Raw genomic sequence first — 25,840 nt, 5'->3', positions numbered from 1 at the left:
GGTGGTGATCCAGACACAGGCAGATGTCTGAGTCTGAGTTCATCCTGGTCTACAGAAAAATTTCCAGGAGAGCCAGAGCTATACAGAGAACACCCTGTCACAAAAAAAGAAAGAAAGGGAGAGAGGGGGGGGGACAGAGGGACAGAGGGAGGAAGGAAGGAAGGAAGGAAGGAAGGAAGGAAGGAAGGAAGGAAGGAAGGAAGGAAGGAAGGCAGGCACAAACCAGAAAAAGATTTATATGCATTCTCTAGGAAGAAGAGAGTATGTAAATTTTTTTAATTTTTGATAAATTTTGTTAATCAAGATGTCAGAGAAATAACTGACTGAAGCCCAGCAAACAATGTAGACACAGAAGCATTTGTGATAAATATTTGCCATATGGACCTAAGTCCCCAGTGTCTTAAAAATTCTTTGCAACCCTGAGATCAGATGAAGTGTCCACACAAGGAAAAGAAATGTAGCCTATGTCCCCATCTTCAAATAGCAACTGTGTTTTATATAGTGATGGAAATGGTAATATAAAAGCACCATATACTATACAAATAATTATATTTTGTTTGTAATTACGTGTAAATAGCTATCATTTTGATTGAGTATGTCATTTGGGGGGGGCGTTGAGGCAGGGTTCCTCTGTCTTTTTGGAGCCTACCCTGGAACTAGATCTGTAGACCACACTGGCCTTGAACTCGCAGAGATTTGCCTGTCTCTGCCTCCCAAGTGCTAGGATTAAAGACCTGCAGCCCCACCTGCAACAGGTGTCATCTTCTTTTTAACATGTAGGAAAAGTGAGCAACTAGAAATGCACTGTCCTGGTTCCACTGTGATACTGTAATAGAACACCCTGACCCAAAGAATCTTGGGGAGGAACAGGCTTCTTCCAGTTTACACTTCCAGACCACACTCCTTTACTTCCCTGATCTTTCAACATATACCTCAGTACCTATCTCTGGGCTTTTTATTATTAAGACTTATTAGAATTTGTTCTGCAAACATTCATTCTCATCTAACTTCTGCAGGTGTCATAAACAGACATATCTACATATACCTAAAAATAAAGTAATCATAAAAGAAAACTATAAAAATAAGTCAAGAGAAGCACTGAAAAGAAAAAAATGTTTAACTCACAAGCAAAAGCAAGTGCAGTGGCATTTTATTTAATTTTATGCTGCAATCCCAGCATGTGAGAAGTAGAGACAAGAAGGTCGGGAGTTCAAAGCTAACATCAGTTATATCTAGAGTCTGAGGTCAGTCTAGGCTACGTGAAAGTTTGTCTCAAAACAAACAACAAAAAAAAAATCCCAGGGCTAAAGAGATGGCTCACAGAACTTGGAAGCAACTTAGATGCCCCTCAACAGAAGAATGGATGGAGAAAATTTGGTACATTTACACAATGGAGTACTAATCAGTGGAATAAAACCAATAGAATCTTGAAATCCGCAGGCAAATGGATGGAACTACAAGAAACTATACTGAGTGAGGTAATCCAGTCACAAAAAGACAAACATGGCATGTACTCACTCATATATGAATTTTAGACATGGATCAGGGAGTGTCAGCCTACAGTTTACACCACCAGGGAAGCTAGGAAGCAAAGAGGACCCTAAGAGAGACATAAATGGTCCCCCAGAGAAGGGGAAAGGTACAAGATCTCCTGAGCTAATTGGGAGCATGTGGATAAGGAAGAGGGAGTTAGGAAAAAGAGAGGGGGAGAAAAAGAGGAGAGAGGAGGACATGAGGGAACAGGAAGATTGAGTCGGGAAGAATAGAGGAGAGCAAGAAAAGAGATACCTTAATAGAGTGAGTCACTATAGGTTTAAAGAGAAATGTGACACTAGGTAAATATCCAGAGATATACTAGGATGACCCCAACCTACAATCTAAGCAATGGTGGAGAGGTTACCTTAAATGCCCTTCCCCTATAATGAGATTGATGACTACCTTATATGCTATCCTAGAACCCCATCCAGTAGCTGATGGAAACAGAAACAGACACCCACAGCTAAACACTGAGCCGAACTCCTGAAATCCAGTTGCATAGAGGAAGGAGTGATGAGCAAAGGGGTCAAGACCATGCTGGGGAAGCCCACAGAAACAGCTGACCTGAACAAGGGGAACTCATGGACCCCAGACTGACAGCTTGGAGACCAGCATGGGATGGAACCAGGCCCCTTGAATGTGGGTGTCAGTTAGGAGGCCTCAGCAATCTATGGGGCCTCTGGTAGTGGATCAATATTTATCCCTCCCTTACAAATGGACTTTGGGAGTCCATTCGCCATAGAGGGATACTCTCGCAGCCTAAGCCCAGCCCCAAATAAAGTGACAGACTTTGATGATCCCCCATAAAAGACTTCACCCTGTCTATGAAGCAGAAGAGGGACAGGATGGAGGTCAGTGGGAAGTATGGGAGAATGGGAGGGAGAGGGAACTGGGATGGATATATAAAATAAGATTGTTTCTAATTTAAATTTAAAAAAAATAAAGAAATGGCTCAGGGGTTAAGAGTGCTTGATCCTCTTCCAAAGGATCTAGGTTGAGCAATTAGCATCCACATGGTGGCTCACAACTGTCTATAACTCCAGTGCCGGGAAATCTGATGCTATCTGTGGGCATTGCATATGCGTGATACATTCACATATCGTGTGTGTGTGTGTGTGTGTGTGTGTGTGTGTGTGTGCGCGCGCGCGCGCGCGCGCGTGTAAAATAAAATAATCGCTTTAAAAGTTAGGGGGGGAAAACAAGCAATTGTTGGTAAAGAGCCATTTGCTCAGGAATATATGAAAAGGATGGTTATCTTCAGTTCATAATAGCAGAAATGCACATTAAAAAATCACTGAGTTATCATCTCAAAAATAGGCAAATCCCAAACTTGCCAGTTCAGAGGGATGGTGAGGCTGTGGTGCCTGGCTCCCTCTTCTGTAGTCTAATGAGAATAAATGGCAGATGGGTTGACTGTGAGGCCCGTGTTCTTACTTCCAGGAATCCACCCTGCAGCTAGGTAAACACCGAACAATATACAAGATTAGTCATTCAGGGTACTTTGTAATAGCAGAAGTTTGGAAACAACCCAAATGTCTACCAGAAAGGAACTGAAGAGTTGGAACATTTAAGAGACTTCAAAAAAATTGTAAGAAGTTTCCAGGAAATGTGTTTACTGTGTGTAATTTGTATGCCCCATGTTTCACATGGTCCATGGTAGGAAGCTGGAGAAATCAAGAAAATGGCTGATGCTTGCTATGGTAGAGACTCCCACAAGTCTCTGTCTCTCCCATAGTACTAGATATCTAAGTTTTAGTTGAAGAGAGAAATTCACAGAGTCAAGACTGTATTTTCCAAGCCCACTTTAGATTAGATTAGATTAGATTAGATTAGATGATTAGATTAGATGTGATCCCGTCAGGAAGTTCTGGCAGATGACATGAAGCATGGAAAGGCTGGGACTGAATCGACATCTTGTACAAGGGCCAGTTACCAGGAATAAAAGCAGCCTCATCAGAGACAAGAGAGGGGTAGAGCCTGAATTCACAGCCGTGGAGTTCATTATAATCCAAGGAGAACATGCTTTCGCTTTCTCTTTTTTTTTCTTTTTGTTATGTTTTGTTGTTGTTTTTTCTAGACAGGGTTTCTCTGTGTAGTCCTGGTTGTCCTGGAACTCACTTTGTAGACCAGGCTGGCCTCAAACTCACAGAAAACCACCTGCCTCTGCCTCCTGAGTGCTGGGATTAATGGTGTGTGCCACCACCTCCTGGCAAGCTTTCACATCCTTACAGGTAAATTGTTTTCCGTGAATTGCTGATATGTGGAGCCAAAGGGCTTTATTTATAACTCAATCTAACCCTAAGTGCTATTTTTAATTACTGCCCTCTTGTGTGCTTCAATGACTTCTGATTTCCAGCCTCTTTAGGTAACAAGTCCATGAACTCACCACCGTAGGTTTCCTGCATTTCAAAGAAATTAAGGCCCAGAATGGTGACACACGTCTTTAATATGAGCACTCAGGAGGCAAAGGCAGGTGAATCTCCATGAGTTCCAGGCCACCCTGGTCCATGTGTCAAGTTCTAGGCCAGCCAAGGCTATATAGTGAGACCCTGTCTCAAAAAAGTAAAAAGGAGGGGGAGGAAGAAGAAATCAGGAAGCAGAAATTAGTGGGGAAGATGGATTTACTTACTGTTTTAGCAAAACTGAAGGACACTTTGCCAGGCGGTAGTGGTGCACGCCTTTAATCCCAGCACTCGGGAGGCAGAGGCAGGCGGATCTCTGTGAGTTTGAGGCCGGGCTGGACCGACAGCCTCCAAAACAATACAGAGAAACCCTGTCTCGTAAAAACAAAAAAACAAAACAAAACAAAAAAAAAACTGAGGACACTTTAAGAATTAATATTTTAAGATGGCTGTCCTACCCAAGGCAATCTACATATTCAATTTAATCCCCAGCAAGATTCCAAAACCAATCTTCCCAGAACTAGAAAAATAATCTGAGTTCATAGGGAAGCATAAAAGACCCAGGCTAGCCAAAACAACTCTGAGCAAAAGGAATACTGTGGGAGGCATCACCATACTTATTTCAAGTCATACTAAAGAGCCATTGAAATAAAAACAGCATGGTGCTGACACAAAAACAGACTCATAGACCAAAAGAATAGAAAAGAGGGCCCAGATTCAAGCCCACACAACTAGAGTAAGCTGACAAAGAAACCAAAAATATTTACTGGAGAAAAGGTAGCCCCTTCAACAAATAACCCTGGGGAAAATGAGTATCTATACATAGAATAAATGCAGACTCTTATCTCTCACCCTGAACAAGGGTTAACTCCAAATGAATCAAAGATCTTAATCAACCTTTGGTACTGCATAAGGCAAGAAGAGAAAAGTTTGAGGTGTCTGAATGAGCAGAGACTTTCTGTCTGGGACTCCAGTCACCCAAGAAATAAAGCCAACAACTGACAAATGAGATTTCATGAAGTTAAAACGCAGGGAATTTGCTAATCACATGAAGAGACAGCATATAAAACAGGAGGAAATCTTTGCCAACTATATATTAAAAAATTTACTATCTAGAATGTACAAAGAACTGAAAAAAGAAAACAACTTAATCAAAAGGGTGGGACTAAGAACCTGAACAGAGTTCTCAAAAGAAGAAATAGAAATGTCAAATGTCCAATAAACATTTTAAAAATATTATCAATGCAACAATAGTAATTAAAGAAAATGAGGCAAATGCGCTGGGCAGTAATGGCACACACCTTTAATCCTAACACTTGGTACTTAGGAGGCAGAGGCAGGCCGATCTCTATGAGTTCAAGGCAAGTCTAGTCTACAGAGTGAGTTCCAGGACAGACTCTAAAGCTACAGAGAAACCTTATCTGGGAAGATGGGCTGGGAAAGCAAATGCAAATTAAGAAACATTGAGATCCCATTTTACCCAAATCACAAGGACTGTCATTGAGAAAACAAATGACTACAAATGCGAATGGGGAGAAGAGAGAAGTCTTCTCACTGTTGGTTAGCATGCAAATTGGTGCAACCATTGTAGAAATTGGTACAGGAGATTCTCAAAAACCTAAATACAGAACTTCTGTATGACCCAGCCATGCCACTCTTGCACATACAGCCAAAGGACTTTCTATCTTACCACAGATACGCTTGTGCACTTGTGTTTATTATTGCTTTATTCACAATAGCTAGGATAGAATGAGTCTAGACATCCATCAACTAATTGATAAAATGAAATACGGTACATATACCAATGGAATCTTTTCAATCATGAAGTGTTGGGGAAGTCCTGTGTATATGTCAATCAAGCACTGTTGGCCAATGGGGAAGCAAGATAGGTGGGACTAGGAGTCCAGGAGGACTCTGGGTAGGAGAAACACAGGAAGTCAAGATGTAACGCCATGGGGTAGGAAGCTCGGAAAGTTCTCCTGTAAGAGAAATATTAGATTAACAATTATGGGGTAAATACTTAAGTCAGAGCTAGCCAGTAAGAAACAAGCAAGGCCAACAGCTTCATAATTAATATAGCCTCCTGTGTGTTTATTTGGGACTGATGCCGCTCTGGAACCAGGCTGGCAGGAAGGCTTCTCTTTACAATGAAGAATGACAAAATTTTGCAGGAAACTGGAAAGAGCTGGAAAATGTTGTAATAAAGTATAGTATAGTAACTGAAGTTCAGAAAAACAAACACCACATGTCCTCACACATGTGGATTTATGTGGGAGTGAATGTTTATAGGTCCTAGCAAACTAAAGAGAGACCCATGAGAGGGGAGCTAGGAAGGGAAGGGCAGTAGAAGGTGCTTGATATGAAAGCATGGGGAGTTACTAAGTAGAAAGCTTTTAGTAGGAAAAGAGGCCAGGAATATGGGGGAAATGAGAAGACTTGGGGAGTAGACAAAAAACATAATGAAATCCAATACTTAATAAGCTGGTCAACAATAAAATAAAATAGGGGCTGAACACAGGTGCATGTGTGGGTGAGCAAAGCCTCTTCCAGAAACTGTAGGTTAATAAACCAAAAGCCCATGCAGGAGTGGGCTACTTCCCTACAAATTGCTGTTTGGTGTTTGAAGCCTTCAAAACAATATAGGAAACTGGTACAGATGTTGGTCCCCTACCAGATCTAGATGGTAAGATGCTATTGCTGAAGATGTTGTTTGCTTTCACTGCAGAGCATGGAATCTTGCTGGAACTTGTGTGAAAGTTTCCTTCCTGGTGCTAATCTTCATATACCCAGAAAGTGCCATGCAAGCTTCTAGAGAATTGTCAGTGAAAGTGTTGCCCAGCTGTGGACACTAAATGCAAGAAAACTGACCAACTGGACACGGTGAGCCAACAGGTGCAGCAGAGGCAAGTTTGTGGGAAGGTAACTAACCACTCTCTGGTTGGGTTTAGTGCATTCTGTGGGAGGGAATTCACATCTGGAACTGTAAAGCAAGCTGCAAATCCAAGGCCAAGGAGGGCATAGGCCCTGGTGAAGAAGCCATTGCTGTTGTTTTCCTAAATGAACAAGATGTGCCCATCGGCCTGCCTTCAAAGTGACCGTTTGTGTCCAGAGAGTAGTGCTGTGGTCACGTTTCGCCAGAGGAACTCCTTTCTGCAGAAGTCAGCAGTGACTACAGAGACTCACGGCTGACCAAAGAACTGAGAACAGATAACTGTGGAGCACCCAGCCGTCAGAGGGACCTCTGTAAACAAGACTCAGGAAACATCTTGGAAGAAGGGGACAAAAAGAAGGTGAGAGGAGAAGGGATAGTGGGGAGCTGGGAAACGCTGACTTCCTGCAAGACGCTGCTGTTAGCAGTCTTTTCTTGCTTGGGAAAAGAGGAAGTAAAAATGAGACCATTTTTAATATAACGATTCTGATATTATGCTCCAAATAACAATTAAACATAAAACCTTCAGAATTTTAGTTGACGTCTAAATGTAATGCAAACCTCATATGACTTTCTGGGACACTTTCTAAGTATTTAATAAGACTGCCTTAGTCAGGGTTTCTATTGCTGTGAAGAGATGCAGTGATCATGGCAACTCTTATAAAGGAAACATTTACTTGAGATGGTGGCTTACAGTTCAGACACAGCGCTGACTACAACTTGATCAGAAGGCAACAGGAGGTGGCCTGTGACACTGGGTGGTACCTTGAGCATAGGAAACCTCAAAGCCCACCCTCACAATACGCACTTCCTCCAACAAGGTCACACTTACTCCAAAAAAGCCACATCTCCTGATAGTGCCACTCCACTATCACAAAGACTATTTTAATAATTTAATTTAAATCAGCCTTTCAATTATTTTATTTATTGTGGATTGGGTTTGTATATATGTGTAGGTGCACATGTTGACACAGAAGACACCTGGCAAGCGTCCATTCTTCTCCCTCTATCATGTGCATATTGATGATTAAATTCAGCTCCTCTTTTTTTCCAGACAGGGTTTCTCTCTGTATTGTTTTGGAGGCTGTCCTGGAACTCACTCTGTAGACCAGGCTGGCCTCGAACTCACAGAGATCCACCTGCCTCTGCCTCCCGAGTGCTGGGATTAAAGGCGTGTGCCACCAACAACTGGCTAAACTCAAGTCTTTAGGCTTGGCAGCAAGTGCCTTCACCTGCTAAGCAGCCTTCTGACCCATTAAAAGGCTCTCTTCTTGGTAAGACCTAATAATATCTTCCTTTCGCCCATTACAGAGAAATACAAAGGCATACCCAGACTTTGAATGTCATTGCTGGCATCTTCTGTAATCTCATCATAAAACAGAAACAATATACTGCTTTAACGAAGATCTCACATTTACCAATTACATATTTAAAAAGTGTTCCTGCCAGACAATGATAGTGCACATCTTTAATCCCAGCACTTGGGAGGTAGAGACAGGAGGATCTCTGTGAGTTCGCTGTCAGCCTGGACTACAAAGCTACACAGAGAAACCCTGTCTCAATTTATTTATTTATTTATTTGTTTGTTTGTTTATTAAATAGTGTTCCTGCTGGGCAGTGGTGACATACCCCTTTAGTCCCAACACTCTGGAGGCAGAGGCAGAGGCAGAGGCAGAGGCAGAGGCAGAGGCAGATGGATCTATGTAAATTCAAGGCCAGCCTGGTCTTCAGAACAAGTTCCAGGACAGGACAGGCTCCAAAGCTACACAGAGAAACACTGTCTCAAAAAAAAAAAAAGTGTTCCTACCAAGCATGATGGCACACACCCTTAAACCCGGCACCCAGGAGGCAGAGGTAAGGATCTCTGTGAGTTCCAGGGCAGATAGGTCTATAGATCAGCTTCTAGAATATCCAGGGCTACATCGTGAGAACCTGTCTTTAGTAGTGAGGAAGGCTGGAGAGACAGTTCAGCAGTTAAGAGCACTGGCTACTCTTGCAGAGGACCAGGGTTCAATTCCCAGCACCCACATAACAGCTCACAACCATCTGTAACTCCAGTACTAGGGGATCCAACACCCTCTTGTGGCCTCTCTGGGCACCACCCATGCACATGGTGCACAGATGTGCTTCCAGACAAATCACACACACACACACACACACACACACACACACACACACACACACACACACACACACAAGTAATAATTTTAGGTATTCTAAAAAAGGAAAACCACATGAATAGTCTAATAAAATAATTTTTACATTAGTTGATTTACGTATGTGTGCACACATCTGTGGAGGTCAGAGGACAACTTAGGAAATTGATTCTCACCTTCCACCATGTGGGTTCTGGAGATTGTCAGGGTTGGTGGCTACACATCATTCAAAGGTATTTTTATTTTATTTCTATGAATATAAAGTAAGATACTTGTATGCCACTGAAACTCCTGACTGGCCCTCTCCACACTTCAAGAACTGTCACAAAGCAGTTACACTTGGATTATTAATGTGTTGCTTCTGTGGGGGGTAACCTTTGCTTGTTGCTTGTTAACACGGCCTCAGGTAGCCCAGGCTGACCTCAAACTTACTATGTAGCCGAAGGTGACCTCGACCCCCATCCTCCAGCCTCCTCCTCCCAAATCCAGAACCAGAGGTCTGTGCCACCTACATTCTTTTGCTCTTTTGAAAACGTAGTCAAGTTTTGACACGCTTCGAAATGAAATACCTTCATTCCCAACTCCCTCACTTTGTCCTTCAACCTTTTATATTCTCACTTCCAGCTTTCCCTCTTTATTTCAGTGGTTCTAGATATTCATACATTTTTGTTCTAAACCTATGAGGACACTTGTAAGTGTTAAGGCATCTTGTTTCTTCGCTTGTCTTAAATTATCAGTCCTTGATTTCAGTCTTAAAAATAATGATGATAATTTTTTCTTTTTTTTTTTGAGGCATGACCTCATGTCACCCAGGCTAACTGCAGACTCTGTCTATGGCCAAGGTTGACCTTGAGCTCCTGGGGCTCCTGGGGCTAGGTTTGGACACACATCATCATACCCAGTTCTCTCAGAAGAATCAATTCCTTCAACCTCAACTTCTGCCTATCTTATCAAACCACCCCATACCTTATCTTCCTTTTTCATTATATTCTTATATATGACTAATTTTTCTTAGAGCTACGGGGAAGTGCAACACGCTGAATATGGCGCTTGTGTCCGTAACTCAAATGACTGAACTCCAGAGGCCAGCCTGGGTTCACAGTCAACTCACAACATTCTTTAAAATTCCTAGACACTCGCTACCCGTCAGACTCCAGGGAAACTGCTAACTTGAAACAGTTCACAGCTTCAACATTATAGCTACATTCCTTTTCAAAGGTGTCATGTCTCTGCACACCTAGGTTTTTTGGCAGTTCCTTTGATAAAGAGCAAAACTACACAAAAATGAACATAGAACTGGGAACAAGGGCATCAGTGTCCAATCTATTCCAACGCAGAACCCAATATACACTCGTCCTATTTCATTATTTTTAAAGGTATTTGATTGCATTTACTTGTTGGAAGGTGGTTACCTCACATGCCACAATATGTATATGGAATTCAGAAAGCACTGTACAGAAGTTGGTTCTCAGGGCTGGAGAGATGACTTGGAGGTTAAGAGCACTGGCTGTTCTTCCAGAGGTAACTGAGTTCAACGCCCAGCAACCACATGGTGACTCATAACCATCTATAATAAGATCTGGTGTCCTATTCTGGCCTGCAAGCATACATGCAGGTTCTTTCCACCATGTGGGTTCCAGGTATCAAACTCAGGCCATCAGGCTTGGTGGCAAAGGCTAGTCAAGGTGACAAGCCATCCCACCATCCCAGTGTATGCATCTTAATTACAGCTATTTGTAGTAGGATAAAATTAATTCATTCTTTCAACTTTTGCACATAAATAACTTCCTAAAATGGAATAAACCCATGACAGAGGGTTTCTCGAAGCTCCCCAGTTACCACATGATGATATTTGACATTATTTCAAAACATTTATGTGCAAAAGTTGAACACCAGAGAAGTAGTTATGGCAAGGTGGGGAGGCTTTTCTATGGACCCACGACACTCTCTGATGACATTCTTAGCCTTTGGGTTGGTAGAAACTAGTGGTCTGCTAAGTTAATAGGTTCCAAAGGGCTTCTATCTAGTAGTCCCAAGATGTTAGTTCAGATGCACAAGTAGGTAAGCTGTGACTGTCCTGGAGGGCTGGAGCTAGCCCAAAATAAGGTCATTAGCCTCTGGACCTGCCACATTCCGACTCCGCAGGACTGAGGTCAGTCAGACCCTGGACATGGCTTCTTTCCGAGGACTCACCTGTGAGAACTAGGATACACAATTAGATGTGAGACTTCTTACACACTTTTAGAAGTGTGTTGATAGCAACCTAGTTCTAAAAAGTTGATTCTGGACTCAATGTTCACTCTACTATTTATATGTTGCAATCCTCACTCCCGGTGGTATTTAGAGACAAGGCCTTTGAAGGAGAACCAGGTTTAAAAGAGGTCATAGGGTGGGCCCCTTGTTGAGATTAATGCCTCCTCTACTTCCCTTTCTGTTGCTGTGATAAAACACTCTGATCAAAAACAAGTTGGAGAGGAAAATGTCTTGTTTTCACTTATATTTCCAGGTTACAGCCCCACATTGAGGGGAGCCAGGGTGGGAACTAAAGCAGAAACCTTGGAGGAACTCTTCTTGCTGGCTCACTTATGAGGGCTTGTTCAGCAAGCTTTCCTTACAGCCCAGGACCATTTGCCTGGAAACCTGGGCTTCTCACAGTGGGCTGGGGCCTCCTCCATCAATTAAAAGACAATTCCCATAGACACGTCCACAGGCCAGTCTGATATGAGCGTTCTTTTCTCAGATGACGTAGGCTGTGCCAAGCTAACTGGCAGAGCTAACTGTGGTGGCACCCTTGCTCAAAAAGACAGCAGAGCATTCTTTCTTCCTTCCTCCCCTCATGTCTCTCTCCCTTTCCCTCCCTCCAATATTCTATAAACTAAGAAACCTCAGAAACCAAACTCTGCAGGACCCTGGCCTTGAACTCAGAGATACCCAGCCCACGGTTCTTTGCTAGGGTACTCTGAGCTATCATAGGGCGTTTCAAAAGACTCTCCAGGGACAATGACAGAAATGGCAGTTACTCTGAAGTAAAAGTTGATTGGAAATAAAAGGGATCCCTGTTGCCCAAACGAACCATTTCTCTCTTTCCTCAGGTGCTGGAAAACAAAGTCCAGAGCAGACCTGATTGGATCCCTCCAGATCCCATCTATGATGCCTGATCCTGGTTGTCAAGGTGACACTCCTGGCAAGAGGGAACCTCAACTGAGGAATGGCCACCATCAGATTAGCCTGTGGGCATGCCTGAGGGGTATCTTCTTGATTGCTAATTGATGTGAGGGGGCTGGCCCACCATGGGTAGTGCCATCCCTGGGCAGGTAGGACTGAGCCATATACTATAGGTAGCAGAGCAAGCTAGGAGCGGCAAGCCACTCAGTGTTCGGCAGTGGTCTCTGATTCAGTTCCTGCCCCCCCACCCACGCCCCACCCCCCCACCCCACCCCGCCCCCCAAGTTCCTGTCTGGAGTTCCTACTTTCAATTCACTTGATGACAGACTGTAACCTGTGAGCCCAATAAACCCTTTCCTCCACAAAGCCAGTTTTGGTCAGTGCTTTGTCATAACACCACCACCAAAAAATAAAAATAAGAAACTAGGACATCATCTAAGCAGAGATACAGGGGAACAGGTGGTACCAGTCCAGCACCATGAGGAAGAGCAGGACCATTTTGTCATTCACTGGTACCGTCGCCCCCAAAAAATTTGCGAGAGAAATGGTTTCAACTGAGAGATTTAGGGAGGTGTAAGATGCATACTTTGGGGGGGGTATTTTAAACAGATGATGTTATTAGACATTATATAGAAGCATTTTGTGATTTCTCTCATAGCCCCTTACCATAGTTTTACTTTCTAAGATTTCAGTAACTTTCCATTAATCTTTGTCTGACTGGTGTTTGTTTGTCTGTTTTTCGAGACAGGGTCTCATTATGTTGCCCTGGCTGTCCTGAAATTCACTCTGGAGACCAGGCTGGCCTTGAACTCCAGGATCCACCTGCTTCTGCCTCTTGACTCCTAGGGTTAAAGGCATATGTCACCATGTCTGGCTACGTCAATCAATCTTGATCCAAAAATTAAATAGAGAATTCTATAGATAAACAATTTATGTGTTTTAAGTAGATGAACACAAAGATGTACATCTTTAATTCCAGCACACAGGAGCTGAGGCAGGGCTACCAAAGTTCAGGCCTAGCTGCGCATAGTGGTGCACACCTTTAATGCCTGCACTATAGAGGCAGAGGCAGGCAGATCTCTGTGAGTTTGAGGGCAGCCTGGTCTACAGAGTGAGCTCGAGGAGAGCCAGGGCTATTACACTGAAAAGCCCTGCCTCAAAAAAACAAGAAAAAAAAAACTCAATAACAACAACAAAAAGTCAGGGGCCTAGTCTGGGCTACATTGTGAAACCTTGTCTCAAACACTTGAGCAAACAAAATGCTATTAATAGCTTTTAGGATAGCATGCGATTCTGATTGTTCTATTGATAGTTATTAATCTCTCCCTGTGTCTAATTTATAAATAGCCTATATTTATGAGGGGACATTATAGGTACATGGTTAGCAATGTAGCTCAGTAGTAGAGAATGTGCCTAACACATAACAGGTCCTGGGGTGTAGCAGGCTTTCTTGGACTGCTAGTCCCCAAATCATGAAACAGAGACTTATTAATTATGAATGCTCAGACTTAGTTTAGGCTTGTTTCTTATCTAGGTTTTTTAACTTAAATGGACCCATTTCTACTTGTTTACCTCATCTATGTACAGCCCATCCTGCTTTCCTATTTCATCCGTGTCTGGCTGGCTACTGGCTGACTCCCCTTTTCTCTCTGCTCACCAGCCCCACATATCCCTCCTCACCTAGCTATTGGCCCTTCAGCTTTTTATTAGACCAATCAGGTGCCTTAGGCAGGCAAGGTAAAACAGCAACACATTGTTACATACTTAAACAAATACTCTATTCCACAACACTGGGGTCTATCACCAACAACATAGCAAAAAAACAAAAAACAAAATGACAAAAAAAAAACTTGGTTTTGGTGCAGGTTAGAGATCAAGTGCATGATTGACAGGCACAAGACGGCGTGTTCAAACCCCAGCACCAAAATAGGCATGAATACACAAATGGTCCGGACTTAGAAAGATTCCACTTATGATTTATCAATCTGACGAGAGAACCCAACACCAGCCTGGAAGCAACGTCAGAGGAAGGCCTGAGCCTCAGGCCTGGTGTAGTGTCAAAGGGAGGCCCGAACCTTAGGCCCAGGATCAGGGAAAGGCTTCCAGGTGAGACAGCAGTGGTTTCCAGCAGCGGCTTCCAGAAGCTATCACAAGAAGTTCCTCTGGGTGAGAGCACCTGTGTCCCAGCCAGCATCCACTGACATTTCTCGGTTGAGATACCCTGCTGCTACAGCGATCACTGGACACTCAGCCCCATCTACACCTAGAGGAGCAATCACCTGAGCCGTGGCCCTGCCTACCCCTCAAGGAGTGACCATCTGAGCCTTGGGCCCACCTCCACCAGGAGGAGTGTTCATCAGAGGCTCTGTTCTCCTTGTGCCTGAAAAAGTGGTCAACTTAGCCACAGCCCCCAACTATACCAATTGGAGAAAGAGAGACCCTCTGGAACACAAGCTCCACCTATACTGATTAGAGGAAGAGATTCGTAGAAACAAAGTAAGAACAATATAAAGAGGAATATGGTACCACTAGAAACTAGTGGAGCTACAACAGCAAGACCTGAACACCCCAACCCAGATGAAACAGAAGAAAACGACCTAAAAATAACTATGAGGGTGATTGAGGCCCTTAAAGAGGAAATGAAAAGTTCCCTTAAAAATAGAAGAAAAGACAAACAAAAAATTGAAAGAAATGAACAAATTCCTTAAAGAAAATCAATCTGATGATGGGAGTATCAAGTCAGTTTTTTTTTTCTTTTGGTTTTTGAGATAAGGTCTCTCTGTGTAACTCTGGCTATCCTGAAACTCCCTCTGTAGATCAGGCTGGCCTTGAACTCATGGAGATCCACATACCTCTGCTGGGATTAAAGGTGTGCACCACCACTGTTCCACCATATTTATCTTATTTTTACTTAAAAGTGTGCTATTGGGATGTTACCCCATGTCAGTCAAGGAATGCACACTGTTCAGTACTCCTTGTTTCAGACTAATACTGAAATGCTTCTTTGTGTGCCTGGTACTGGCTATTTCTCTATGTTTTAGAGATGTGGTCTGTAACTAACCACAACAGCATCATCTCTGCTTCCGGTATCCTGAATGACCTCTCCGATCAGAACAAGGCCAACTCCAGAGTCCTAGAACTGCCACACATGTGGTTCTACTCTCTAAACAGTTTATGTTCCATTTAGACAATTTAGACACGTCATCCAGGATTTCTGTAAACTATGTGTTTCTAGTTCACACAAATCATTAATACATTGGTGTGCTCTGGCAAAGCTTCAGGATGCCTGGAAAATCTTTTTATATGCTTTTATTACCCACGAGTGTGTTCATAGTAGAAAAGGGAGCTAAGAAGCAATAGAAAGGCAAAACCATGCAGCCATTGCTTTCACTAGCTCATGGTGGTCCTGGACGCCTGCACTGGTTCTGCTGGGAATAAACCTGTCAACAGCAAGGCATAGTGGAGGAAAGTCGTGGGAGACCTGGCCCTCCCTACTGAATGGTTTGCTACAGATAGATTCAGAGCGAGGAGAAATCGTCTTCAGGTCTGTGCCTACTGGTAACTCTACTGGGCTCCAATGGACACCCACATCTGGCCCTGGTTAAAATAAATGGGTCATAAACAAAAACAGAAGGCATGAGTCTGACCAGGTGCAGTGGTGTGAGCCTTTAATCCCAGCGCTTGATCTCCATGAGTCTGAAGCCAGTCAGGTCTGCAGATCAAGTTCAAGGCCACCCAAGGCTTCATGGTTAGACTCCCTCTTTAAACAAAAACAAATTGAACTAAGTTTAAAAGAGAACTGGGCACAGTAGCACACGTTTCAGCCTCAGCACTTATGGGTCCCAGGCAGGAGAACGACCAACCTGGGCTACAGAGTAATATCGTGTCTTGGGGAGGGAAAGTATAAGGAAGTCTAATGTACATAGGTCATATGCAGGTAGTACACCATTTTACATAAGAGACCAGCCAGACCAGGGTTTTGGCATCCACAGAAGATCCTTGAACCACTTTTCCAGGGACATCATGAGTCAACCAAAATGACAAATTCCTTAGGGCTGGGAGTGTGATCTGAGATGTTGAAGGACTCACCAGAGGAAGCATGACAATTCAAAGAGCGCTCTGATCCAGTGTGTGGAACACAAGCTCCTGTGTTGTTTACACAAAATCCATCATCAAGAGACTGGAAACTCAAAAGGGAACATCGGAGACAGGGTGTCCAGAGTTAAATAAATTTGCCCACAAAGCATCCAGATGGCAGAGTGCCGACCCAAAGAACAAAGTGTGCTCAGTGGTTGCAGAGGAAACCGAGTCACAGACAGGAAAGCTTTCCTAGAAGAATGGTCTTTGGGGCTGGCCACTATGCCCTGTCCTTGGCCATCATGTCTCCATTATTGAAGCAGCCCCCTGCCAAGAGTAACACTGGAGACAGGTGAGCCAGGTCACCACCAACAAAGAAATGGGTGTTCAAGGGAAACTCCAAAATGGAATGTAAGCACAAAGACCTAAGAGACTCTTTACTCATATGGAACATACAGTTGTCATCAGATGCCTTCAAACAATTGATGGTACCATCCCCAAAGAGAAAGTGTCACTAGAAGGATGGTGGAATCTTCCAGAAAGCTATAGGTGTTACTCTGTGGTAAAGAGCTTGCTGAATAAGTGCAGTGTTCTCTGTTTGATTCCAACACCAGAGAGAGAGAGAGAGAGAGAGAGAGAGAGAGAGAGAGAGAGAGAGAGAGAGAGAATAAAAAGGAAAGTTTAGGAGAGCTATCATGGCTGGGAAATTTGCAAGAGTGGGGACGGCACGGGGTTGGAGGGACCTTTTTATTTTGTTTTGTTTTGTTTTGTGGTTTTTGTTTGTTTGTTTGGGGTTTTGTTTTTTGTTTTTGTTTTTGATGTTTCATGAAGCCTGTCCTGGAACTCACTTTATAGACCAGGCTGGTCTTGAACTCACAGAGATCTACCTGCCCTTGCCTCCCAAGTGCTGGGATTAAAGGCGTGTGCCGCCACCACAGGATTATAGGGAAGTTTTTAATTGATAAAATTATATTTAGGATTCCTGATATCTAATATGTGCAAAAACAAGAAAGCAGCATCCATAGAGGCTCAGCTTCATGTGGTTTATTTTTGTCTTTAAATACATGAATGTCAACGTGGTGCTCACCCCAAATCCCAGCACTCCAGAGGGAGAGGTCCAGGGATTACCAGTTTGAAGTCATGTAGGACTGGAGAGATGGCTCAGTGGTTAAGAGCACTGGCTGCTCTTCCAGAGGACTTCCAATCTGTTTCCAGTAACCATGACAGGCAGCTCACAACAGCCTTTAACTCCAGCTGCATGGGATCCAACACCCTCTTCCACTCTCCATGGGTACCTGTACTAATGTACACATATATGCATATGTAAGAATAATTTAAAATAAAATAAATCTTTAAAAAATATTCTTGTCTCTGGGAGCTGGAGAGTGCTCCCAGTGGTTAAGAGCACCTGTGGCTCTTCTAGAGGATCCAAGCTCAATTCCCAGCACCCACATGGCAGCTCACAACTATCTGTAACTACAGTTCCTGGAAACCTAACACCCTCACAGAGACATGAATGCAAATAAAACAATGCACATAAAATTAAATTAATTTTTAAAAATCTTTGTCTCAAAGGACCAAAACCACACACAGTATGTAGAAGCAAAGCAGTTAAACTGGAAGCTTCCATCTACCAGTCCTGTTCGGGCTTTGACATGGATTAAGACATACAACAACCCAAACAATATCCCACCAGAAGATTAAACTAGGAAGGGAAAGGAAGACGTAAAGGGTAAAAGGTCAGGCAAGGAAGAAGGTTAAAAAAAAGAAAGAAATAGTCAGTGAGCATTCACGTGCTACAGCAGGTGCTCCCACAAATATTATCTCTAAATCACATGACCATAAAGTCAGAAATGGTCTCTCTCTAACATTAATCACATTGAGCAGGGCCAGCTTTTTTAAAAGGCTTTTTCAAGCTTTGAGCATGAATTAATTTGTTCTCTAAATCCAGTCTCTCTTAAACAAATGATGTTAATGCATGTGAGGGTTATGGAATCCAGAGCTGTGGAGTGCATTTAAATTCTTAGCCCTGCTTCAATTCCAAAATAGATGACCAGACAGCTAGCCTTTAAATCTGCTTAAGGGACATGGGTTTGGGGGGGGTTGTTGTTGTTGTTTTGTTTTGTTGTTTTCCCCATCTGTCTCCTGGTACAAGACTAGGCAGAAGAGATGCTGAACCCCAACAGATGTCTACTGTGTCATTAAGAGCAACAATCACTCATAGATTTAATTGTCTAGGTCAAATGATGTCCTCTCACGTGAGAATTAAAGGACTTAGAGATGTGTGTCTTCTGGAAGGGCAGCTGTGACTGACATCTTCAGATATTTGGAAGACTGAAACTGAAGTCAGTTTTATACTGTTGTCTGCAGAGCTCAGGAGTAGGACTTGGAAGTATCAGGGTCTTGGTAGGGTGTGGTCCTGAAATGTTCCCCTAGATCCTTGTGTTAAAGGCATGGTCCCCAGCCGGGTGGTGGTGGCACACGCCTTTAATCCCAGCACTCAGGAGGCAGAGGCAGGCGGATCTCTGTAAATTCGAGGCTGGGCTGGACCGACAGCCTCCAAAACAATACAGAGAAACCCTGTCTCGTAAAACCAAAAAAAAAAAAAAAAAAAAAAGGCATGGTTCCCAGCTGTAGCACCATTGGTATACCTGGAACTTCTAAGAGGCAGAGTCTCCTGGGAAGGGTCAGAGCACTGGGGGTGTTCCCAAGGGAGATTGTGGGATACTGCTCTTTTCCATGTCAGTCACGTGGTGAGAAGCCTTTTTCTGCACTCTTCTCTGCTAGAATGTGCCACCTCAACACAGGCCCAAAGGCAAGAGAGCCAACTGATTGTGGAGTGAAACATAAAACTTTAAGCCCAAATAAACTGTCTTCCTTTGATTTCTAAGATCTATCATTTGGTGTGTGTGTGTGTGTGTGTGTGTGTGTGTGTGTGTGTGTGTGTGTTCATATACGTATGCACTCTTGCTTGTAGGGGTCCCTGGAAGCCGGAGAGCATCAAATCTCTTGGAGCTGGAGTTACAAGCAGCTGTGAGCCATCCTACATGGATTCTGCAAAAAGAAATAACTGCCCTATCCCTCTGAACTATCTCTCTAGTCTACACACACACACTCACACACACACACTCACACACACACACACACACACACACACACACACACACACACGTTTATTCCTTCACTGGCATTACAGCCTACTTCTTCATAATTCCAGCCTACATTAAAAACCAGCTAAAACATCCAGTCTCAAGAACTGAACAGCTGCTGAATTCTTGAACCTTACATTCATAGGCAGCCATTGTTGGACTGACTGGACCAAAGTCTATAAATCATTCTAATAAAATCATTCTAATAAATGTATATATGTGTGTGTGTGTGTGTGTGTGTGTGTGTATATATATATATATATATATATATATATATAGTCATTTTAGCTGGGCAGTGGTGACACACACCTTTAATCCCAGTCCTTGGTTTTTTTTTTTTTTAAGAAAAGCAGAATCTAAAAGGACTCTCAAAATTGGCTGCAATAGTGACAGAAGGGCAAGTCTCCATTGTCACAGCCAGCTGTTGCACAGCTGTTCCAATCCCCAGAATCTATATAACAGCCTGCTGGTGGGCACCTGTCTTAGTCAGGGTTTCTATTGTGAAGAGACACCACACCCACGGCAACTCTTACGAAATAAAACAGATTTAGTTGGGGCTGGCTTACAAGTTCAGAAGTTTAGTCCATTACCATCATGGCAAGAAGCATGGTCACGTGCAGGCTGACAAAGAGCTGGAGAAGGAGCCAAGAGTTCTCCATGAGCAGGTAACAGGAAGAGGGAGACACTGAGCCTGGCTTGAGCATTTGAAACCCCAAAGTATGACACACTTCTCTAACAAGGCCACACCTGCTAATGCCACTCCCTAGGACTCAAACAGAGTCTGTGGGGGCCATTCTTATTCAAACCCCCACAGCCGATTGTCCTGCAATCCCAGCACAGGGAATTGGAGTCAGGATTCCTGGAGCAAGCTAGCTGGACAGACTAACAGAACAGCAAGTCCAAGATTCAGCATGAGCTCCTGTCTCATTACATAAATCAAACAGCAATCAGTCTCAGCTTCCATATTCATGTACACACACATGTACACACACACACACACACACACACACAATGTGAAGAAGGCATTTCTCCATTGGTCCAAGTAATATCCAGAGACCTGCGTTCACAAGCTTAAAAAGCTCAGGACAAGTCCACAACGTCCATAGCCACTGAGACTAGGACAACCACTCCATCACCTTAGCTATATGGAGGAGCAGAGGCTGTGGTCTGGTCTCTGAGCACATGCTGAACCTGCCAGATCAGAGATCAATTTCATAATGGCCCGCATTAATGTAATGTCAGGGAGAGCCAAGAAACAAATTCCTTTTTTAGAACATGTGCTTACTCCTGGGGATACTGCAGGCTGGCTTCGAATTACTGTCTGGCTTTTGTTTCTTGAGGATCTGATAAGCAGTTTTTAAGCCTCTTTTCTTTTCGAGATGAGCTGCAAATTTGAATAAATGGCAAGTGGGGGCATGCGTACGCCATGGCACTGTTCACACCTGAAAGTGGAGAAAATAATACATATAAATTTTTAAGAGATTTGGGACTGGAGGGATTGCTCAGTGATAAAGTACACTCGGTGCTCCTGTTTTAGCCTTTTTACCTGCATTGGTGTTTTGGCTGCTCCTATGAGTTACCCCTGGAACCGGAGTTACAGATAGTTATGAGCCCCCATGTGGGTGCTGGAAATTGAACCTAACTCCTCTGGAAGAACAGCCAGTGCTCTTAACTGCTGAGCCATCTCTCCAGCACCCCCTGCACTCCCCCAAAACACACACTCACCGCTCTTAGAGTACCCATGTGGCAGCTGGGTTGACTCAGAAGGTATCTGTCACTAAAGGTCAGCCTCAAAATGCTGACTATATCTAAAAGTCTTGGGGTAACTCTAAACCAACAGTCAAACCTCCTATTCTTAAAAGTGTATTTATTTTTATTGTATGCATATGTATGAGGACTTGTATGTATGTATGTATACCATGTGTATGCCTGATGCCAGCAAAATCCAGAACAGGGTGTCGAATCTGCAGGGATTGGAGCTCCAATTGGCACACCTCTGTAATCCCAATCGTCAATCACAGAGACATAGTGAGGCCTGGTCACACAAAGCTGGAATCTCAAATACTCAAGAAACAGAGGCAAGGGGATCACTGCAAGTCTGAAGTCCACCTAATAAGCTCTGGGCCTCCAAGAGCTGCAAAGCAAAGCCTTGTTTCAAAAGATAACAAGCCTGGGATGGGGGCTTTAATCACAGAACTCGGGAGGCAGAGGCAGGTAGATCTCTGTGAGGTTGAGACCAGCCTGGTCTACATAGTTCCTAGACAGCCAGGGTTACATAGAGTGCTCCTGCCTCAACACCTTCCCCCAAAATAATGATGATGATGATGATAATAATAATAATAATTGTAATGATGGTGATTCCAGAGAAGTTACAGAGAGAGAAAAAGCAGGGAACAGGATCAAAATACAATGTATACATTTTTGAAATTCTCAAAACATCAATTTAAAAATTATATTTAAACATTTTCAGTTGTATTTTTTAAATAGATGAAGGTCAAAAGCAGAAGGTGTGTTACCATTGGGTGCACATGTGTGATTTTTTTCTTTTGGTGGCCCTGGGGTTGACCCTGTAGCCTCGCACAGGCTGGACAAGCTCTTTTCACTTACCTACATCCTCAACACTCTTTATTTTTCACTGTGAGAAGGCCTGACAAAACCGCAGAAGCCAGCCTTGAATTCTCTAGTCCAGGCAGGCCTTGTATTTGTAAGTTTTTATTATTTTACAAGATGTGTGTGCATGTTTTGCTGCATGCAAATCTCTGTACAACCTGCGTACAGTGCCTATGAAAACCAGAAGAGGGCATTGGATCCATGGAACTGGAGTAACAGAGATTGGAGGTGCCATGTGGGTCCTGGGAAAAGAGCCCATGTCTTCTAGAAGAGCAACTGGTGCTTTTAACCGCTGAGCCCATCTCTCCATCCCCCAGGACTTGAATCTGCAATCCTCCTGACTCAACCTCTCATGTACCTGGGATTATAGGACTTACAACGGGCCCATTATATCTGTGTGACTTTTACAGAGATAATGGGCACATGCCAATAATGCACATGCGTTCTCCCACCCCTTAAATTTAGAAGAAGAAATAGCAACACCCCACCACTGTCTCACTGAAGAAAAAGTCATGGATATCTAAGGCAAGAAGAAAAGAGTTTTGGTTTTTGGTTTTTGTTGTTGTTGTTTTGGGTTTTTTTGTTGTTGTTGTTTGGTTTTTTGGTTTTTTGTTTGTTTGTTTTGTCTTTGAAACAAGGTTTGTGTAATCTGGCTGTCCTGGAACTTGTTCTGTAGACCAGGATAGTCTCAAACACAGTACTGGGATTAAAGGTGTGTATCACCACCACCCAATTTATCATTATTATTACTATTATTTCCTGTTTGTTTTTATGATACTGGGTATTGAACCCAGGGCCTTGTAGAACCAAAATGCTCTAACGATGAACCACATCCCCAGCCCCTGTTTTGTTTTGGGTGACTTTTTGTTTGTTTACTTGTTTTATTTTGCTCTTTTATATTTTGAAATAAGCCCAGGAGTACCTCAGAGTTGCTATTTAGCCCTGGCTAACTTCAAACTCACAGCAATTCTCCTGTCTCAGTTCCCTGAGGAGTACGATTACAGGTATGAGCCACCATACCTGGCCTAGGAACTTCCTTTTTATTATGAACCCTAAGGTTTCTTTTGGACGTTGTACTGTGATCACTACCCAGACCACCCCCCCCATGTGGCAGGGAGCCTTGATCATCAACTGAACAGGACTGAGGATCGCCTGAGAGATACTCCTCTGTCTATCAGTGTGTTTTCAGAAAAGCTTAGCTAAAAGAGGACCTACAGGTGGACAGCATGACCCCATGGGCCGGGGTCTGCCCTGAACAAAGGACAAGGACAAAGGCAGCTGAACACAGTTGTCTCTCTCTGAGGACACAGTGTGACCGGCTCCTCACCCTCCTGCCCCCACGCCTTCCCCAGAATGGGAGCCACACCTAACCTTCCCATTTTAAGTGGCCATCCTCAGATGCCTTTGTCACGGCAATTAGACACGTAACTGATAGACCCAAATTTTTAAGGGAAAATACAAATAATACAAATGTCTGACATGCCAGTACTGAGTACCCAGTTACATGGCTGAACTGACAATTTTAGAAAGATTAAAAGGTGAGCTCCTCCCACCACCACCAGCACCGACAACATGAGCAGGAATTCATTTCATACGATGAATCAGAAAAAAGTCTTTTTTTTTTTATTATAAATGAACAAAGAAAGCCAGGTGGTGGTGGCACACGCCTTTAACCCCAGCACTCAGGAGACAGAGGCAGGTAGATCTCTGAGGGTTCGAGGCCAGCCTGGTCTACAGAAAGTTCCAGGACAGCCTCCAAAGCTAACAGAGAAGCCCTGTCTGGGGGGTAGGGGGAGGGATACATAGAGTAAAGCTCTTCCTCTGTGTTTGTCTCAGTACTCCCGGGATCCGAAGGTCCTTAGAGTAGGGAGACAAACTGTAATGCTTCTTCTACAAAGGCAAAGTCTCTGAAGCACTTTCAATAGAGGGGATCATGTAGACTTAAAGCAGATGAATGGATAAAAATATGCGGTATCCCCAGAAGAGAGCATGCCAATTGGTTATCCAGAGCCAAATGGTCAGCCTTGAAAGCATACATACAAGTAACATTATACAGACTGAGTGGTGTACTTAGGAATGTATATGTGTAGCCACAGGCATATATGCATGCGGTGACAGTTAATGAAAAAGAGGCCATGAATGTAAAGGAGTGGGGGGGGGGGTATGGGATGTTATGAAGGGACGAGAGGGAAAGGAAAAATGTTGTAATTATATTATCATAACCTCAAAAATAAATAATTTCTAATCTTATAAACTTAAATTTTTTCATTTACTTTTTAAATAATCTAAAATCTTTAAACACATTGGGATTTTACTTAACTATAAAGAAGAATGAAATATGACTAGTTGAATAGAACCAGAGATCATCACATTAAAACAAGATGGTCTCAGAAAGTGACAAAAATACAGTGGAGACCACTTGAGAGGAGGAAGGGCACCAGCTAGAAAGAAGGAAGGGGACAAGGGAGGGCAGTGGGACAGCACATTAAAAACAACAAAGTATAACGAGATAAGTGTGTGTGTGTGTGTGTGTGTGTGTGTGTGTGTGTGTGTGTAAATGTCACGAAGAAATCGTGTCTTTTTTTTCAAGACAGGTTTTCTCTATGTAACATCCTGGCTGTCCTGCAACTCACTCTGTAGACCAAAAATCACATTCACCGATACCCACCAGCTTCTGCCTCCCAAGTGTGGTGGCATGCACCACCAGACAAGTTGTCTTTATATGTCAACCAAAACTTAATGTTAAAAAGCCACAGTGCTAATTCCCCACTTTATCTATTGAACTTGTTTGCCATTTGCATGTTGGGGGTGACAGACAGGATCTCACTTCACAGCCCAGGCTCTGGCTTGGGGTCCTGCTGCCTTATCCTTCCGAGGGCTGACATGACAGATCTGCATCTCCGACTCTCAGGTTGCAATCCCAGCAATGTACAGTCAGCACAACGCACAGAACTCTTTATCTTGAGAGATATCTGTGTGGCAAGAAGCAAACAGCCTTTCCAAGTTGGCCATTAAGGATATGAATTTTGCTTTATTGTTTACAGGAAATGTTTACTGCGAATGCCAGTCTGGCATCTCTAAGCAAAGTAATAGGAAACCAGAGCCCAGGCCTCTGTGTTACTTGCGAGGAAACGAGCCAGATGCAGGGAGGCCATGTGTCCCCCCCGTTTCTATATCCACTGCATCTTATGACCTTACAGGCATCAGAAGGCAAGGGATTTTATGTCGTGACACAGGCTAGAGTCGCTGAGAGGAGGGAACCTCAACTCAGAAAATGACTACTACATAAGACTGGGCCGTAAGTAGGCCTGTGAGGCATTTTCTTAATTAAAGATTGATGTGAGAGGGGGTGGAGAGTTAAGAGCACTGGCTGTTCTTCCAAAGGACCCAGGTTTGATTCTCAGCACCCACATGACAGCTCACAGCTAAAACTCCTGTTCCAGAGCATCCGACACCCTCACACAGACATACATGCAGGCAAAACACCAATGCACAGGAAAGAGATAAATAAATAAATCTTAGGGAAAAAAAGGATTGATAGGGAGGGCCCAGCCCATTGTGGGCGGGGCCACTTCTGAATTCTATAAGAAATCAGGCTGAGCAAGCCACGAGGGGCAAGTCAGTAAGCAGCACCCTCCATGGTCTCTGCATCAGCTCCTGCTCCAGGTTCCTTCCACGTTTGAGCTCCTGTCTTGAGTTCCTTCAATGATGGACTGTAATGCAGAAGTGTGAACCAAAGAAACCCTTTCCTCCCCATTTGTTTTTGGTCCTGATATTTCATCACAGCAATAGAAACCCAAAGACAGAGAGAGAGCA

The 25,840-nt window shown here is 43.5% G+C and overlaps 1 long non-coding RNA gene across 1 annotated transcript; it reads left to right on the top strand.

Moving 5' to 3' along the window:
* The first annotated feature begins 5,880 nt into the window (after window positions 1–5,880).
* LOC121138972 lies at window positions 5,881–12,554 on the top strand. Its single transcript, XR_005875842.1, has 3 exons — window positions 5,881–5,919; window positions 6,664–7,228; window positions 12,116–12,554. It is a non-coding gene; the product is annotated as an uncharacterized LOC121138972 (long non-coding RNA).
* The last annotated feature ends 13,286 nt before the right edge of the window (window positions 12,555–25,840 follow it).

The sequence above is a fragment of the Mesocricetus auratus genome, unplaced genomic scaffold, assembly GCF_017639785.1.
Source record: "Mesocricetus auratus isolate SY011 unplaced genomic scaffold, BCM_Maur_2.0 Super-Scaffold_6730, whole genome shotgun sequence".
Taxonomy (NCBI): domain Eukaryota; kingdom Metazoa; phylum Chordata; class Mammalia; order Rodentia; family Cricetidae; genus Mesocricetus; species Mesocricetus auratus.
The sequence above is the reverse complement of the archived record's forward strand: the minus strand, read 5'-3'. Positions and strand labels throughout refer to the sequence as shown.